We start from the raw sequence: 4,497 nt of genomic DNA on the forward strand, positions 1-4,497 counted from the left end.
GGATTAAGGACCAGGTAGCACAGTTAAAATTTAGCATGGTAATGATATGGCCGATCAGGCTAGGAATGACATGATTGGGTACAAACTCGTAAGTAAAGAATATTAGTAAGAGTTGTTGAACCGTAATGCGGACTCGGTTCAGTTATCGGTGTCTTTGAGTGTTTAATAACTCAGAGCCCATGAAAAATTGTAATCAGTGGGAACGTAGCACTTGATGAAGAACTCATAAGAAGTTATGCAGTTCCATGATAATCTCGAGATACCAGGGGGTAATACTCGACGACAGATCAAAATAGAGGTTGGACTGGGGTATTGCTCTGCAGAAGACAAGTGCTTAAACTGGCACGAGAATTGGTATTTAAAGGAGAACATGGTCGGAACCACGATTGAAAAAGGCCAGATCCCAGATATAAGATGAACTTATACCAAGGGAATAATTAATTTTAAAAGAAGCTTCAATGAGAAGATCTACATCGTGTCTATGGGCATGAACACAAAGTTCAAGGTCGACTCCCACTTCTTCAATGTATAATCTTCCATTCACTTCTCGCTTTGATAAAGGCATTAGTGTTGAAAGTTTTACCTGGTGAAATACCAGATGAGTATGACTCGTGAAATCTTCCGAGTTCACACATATTAAGGAAGGCATAGGTTCAACCCATCCGGGCATCTTACGAACATATACCACAAACTTCGGGGTAATTAATACAAGCTCGAAAGTAGAGCATTGTTGGTCAAGCAGAGGATACAATGTACCAAAGGCATTATGTATCAGGGGAAAGAGCTCACAAGGTGATTAATTATGAAGGACATAAAATCCAACAAAGGAACCGATGGTCCACAACGGAGCTGGTGTGGGTATCGATACTCTATCAAAGGAAGAAGGAATGCAAGTGCACCGGATTATAGAAACAACTGACTAACTCAATTGTCAAATGCAAAGGAATTATGATTCCCAAATCAAGGGATCAGAAGCAATGCTCTGATTAGGGGTGGATAAGTTGAATAGCCTTAGGGTACAATCAAAGACAATTCGATTGGTCGAGAACCAATTCCAGTTAAAAGAATGGCAGCTCAGCCGGAAAAGTAATTTATAAGGATCAATGATGATTGCGTGTATTCGCAAACATATTGAGTCAATAGACCCAAAATGATAATGACAAGGAATGTCAATAAGACTACGAGACTTATGGGATTAACCATAATGCGAGCAAGCAAGAATTTCAAGAGCCAAAGGCTCCAAAGGATTTTCAGAAGATCGAATAATATTTCGAAGACTTTTGTGAAACTCATGAACAACTGGGGATGAGCGAATACTCGATAATTGCAATAATTAACCGTAGGGGTATTCAGGTGACAAAGAACAGCAAGGCAGTAAGCTCAAAGGATTATCGAAACAACGACGAGTTTTCAGGTTATCTTGTAATAACAAGACCAACTGGGGATGAATGTAAGAATAACAACTGCAAGTAGTTATCCATAAGGGTTTGCGGTGGAAGGGGAATTGCAAACGCGATGAACACAAGTTCTCGGGTTAACAGCGGAGAGTATCTTCAGGGTCTTCTGGTGCAGCAGACGATCATCAGTAACAAGGGGCTCTCCGGGAGAAAGTGATAACGAGATCCTATTGTTAGATTTAGTAAACTTCATTTAACCCGAGTAGAGGAGAGATCAGCGTCCCAGAGTAAAGGTCAAGGAGTAAAAGATCCTAGTACCACCCAATGGCGACGTGGGCCCATGGGCCGCACAGCCATGTTAGTAAAAGTTTTGTAAAGTCTAGACTCGACTTCGGCCAAGGAGTTGGAAGGGGGATTCCTACAGGCAGTCGGCTCTGATACCAACTTGTGACGCCCCCGATTCAATCGTACACTAATCATGCACGCAAATGTGTACGATCAAGATCAGGGACTCACGGGAGGATATCACAACACAACTCTAAAACATAAATAAGTCATACAAGCATCATAATACAAGCCAGGGGCCTCGAGGGCTCGAATACAAGTGCTCGATCATAGACGAGTCAGCGGAAGCAACAATATCTGAGTACAGACATAAGTTAAACAAGTTTGCCTTAAGAAGGCTAGCACAAACTGGGATACAGATCGAAAGAGGCGCAGGCCTCCTGCCTGGGATCCTCCTAAACTACTCCTGGACGTCGTCAGCGGGCTGCACGTAGTAGAGGCACCTCCGGTGTAGTAGGGGTCGTCGTCGACGGTGGCGTCTGGCTCCTGAACTCCAGCATCTGGTTGCGACAACCAGAAAGAAAGGAAAAGGGGAAAAAGGGGGGAGAAAGCAACCGTGAGTACTCATCCAAAGTACTCGCAAGCAAGGAACTACACTACATATGCATGGGTATATGTGTAAGGAGGCCATATCAGTGGACTGAACTGCAGAATGCCAGAATAAGAGGGGGATAGCTAATCCTGTCGAAGACTACGCTTCTGGCAGCCTCCGTCTTGCAGCATGTAGGAGAGAGTAGATTGAAGTCCTCCAAGTAGCATCTTCAAGTAGCATCTCCAAGCAGCATCGCATAGCATAACCCTACCCGGCGATCCTCCTCTCGTCGTCCTGTAGAAAAGCGATCACCGGGTTGTCTGTGGAACTTGGAACGGTGTGTTTTATTAAGTATCCGGTTCTAGTTGTCATAAGGTCAAGGTACAACTCCAAGTCGTCCTGTTACCGAAGATCACGGCTATTCGAATAGATTAACTTCCCTGCAGGGGTGCACCACATAACCCAACACGCTTGATCCCATTTGGCCGGACACACTTTCCTGGGTCATGCCCGGCCGCGGAAGATCAACACGTCGCAGCCCCACCTAGGCAAAACAGAGAGGCCAACACGCCGGTCTAAACCTAAGCGCACAGGGGTCTGGGCCCATCGCCCATAGCACACCTACACGTTGCGAGGGCGGCCGGAAGCAGAACTAGCCCCCTTAATACAAGAGCAGGCTTACGTTCCAATCCGGCGCGCGCCGCTCCGTCGCTGACGTCTGAAGTGCTTCGGCTGATACCACGACGTCGGGATACCCATAACTACTCCCGCGTAGATGGTTAGTGCGTATAGGCTCGTAGCCAGACTCAGATCAAATACCAAGATCTCGTTAAGTGTGTTAAGTATCCGCGAACGCCGAACAGGGCCAGGCCCACCTGTCTCCTAGGTGGTCTCAACCTGCCCTGTCGCTCCGCCACAAAGTAACAGTCGAGGGCCGTAGGGAACCCAGGCCCACCTCTACCGGGATGGAGCCACCTGTCCTTTCAGCCCCCTCGTCAGAATCACTTGCGGGTACTCAATGAGCTGACCCGACTTTAGTCACCATCTGTATAGTATGTATGTATGTATAGTATATACCCGTGATCACCTCCCAAGTGATCACGGCCTGATAGTATAGCAAGGCAGACTGACAAGAATGTAGGGCCAATGATGATAAACTAGCATCCTATACTAAGCATTTAGGATTGTAGGTAAGGTATCAACAGATGTAGCGACAATGTCAGGCTATGCATCAGAATAGGATTAACGAAAGCAGTAACATGCTACACTACTCTAATGCAAGCAGTATAGAGGAGAATAGGCGATATCTGGTGATCAAGGGGGGGGGCTTGCCTGGTTGCTCTGGCAAGAGAGAGGGGTCATCGGTGACGTAGTCGTCCACAGGGGCATCAGCATCGTCACGGGGGCTACCGGAGAGAAGAGGGGGGAGAAACAGTAAATACATAGCAAGCAAGTGCATAACAGGTCAACAAGCAGAGCTAGACGTGTTCTAACGCGGTATGAGGTGGTACTGGTTAAGGGGGGAATCATCCGGGAAAGTATTCCCGGTGTTTCGTGTTTTCGGGCAGAGGAGCCGGAGGGGGAAAGTTGCGGGTTCGATAGGTTAGGGGGGTGTGGCGGACGAACGGACTGTGTATCCGGATTCGTCTCGTCGTTCTGAACAACTTTCATGTTGAAAATATTTTAATCCGAGTTACGGATTAAAAGATATGATTTTCTAAAGATTTTATTAATTTCTGGAATTTAATTAATTAATTAATTAATTCGAAAAATGGATTTATGACGTCAGCATGATGTCATGCTGATGTCAGCAGTCAACAAAGTTGACTTGGTCAACCTGACATGTGGGTCCAGTTGGACCCACCTGTCATTCTCTGTTTAGGTTAATTACAGATTAGTTAATTTAATTATTATTTAATTAAATTAATTAAACCGGATTAATTAACTTAATTAATTCATTAGATAATTAATTAATTTAATAATTAATTTTATTAAACCATTTTTTTTATTTTTTTATTTTTATTTTTAATTTTTAATTCCCCTTCTTTTTTTTAAACGTTATGGGCATGGGGCCCATCTGTCATAGGCCCCAGGGGCCATAGCGGGTCGGGCGTTGCGGCCGAACGGGCACAGGGCGCTAGCGCGGGCACCAGCCCGAACGGGCGCAGATGGTCGCCGGCGCACGGGCGAGGCCATTCGGGGCGATGGGGCGGGCGCAGGCCA

This window comes from Triticum dicoccoides, chromosome 5B (genome assembly GCF_002162155.2).
Source record: "Triticum dicoccoides isolate Atlit2015 ecotype Zavitan chromosome 5B, WEW_v2.0, whole genome shotgun sequence".
NCBI classification, from domain to species: Eukaryota; Viridiplantae; Streptophyta; class Magnoliopsida; order Poales; family Poaceae; genus Triticum; species Triticum dicoccoides.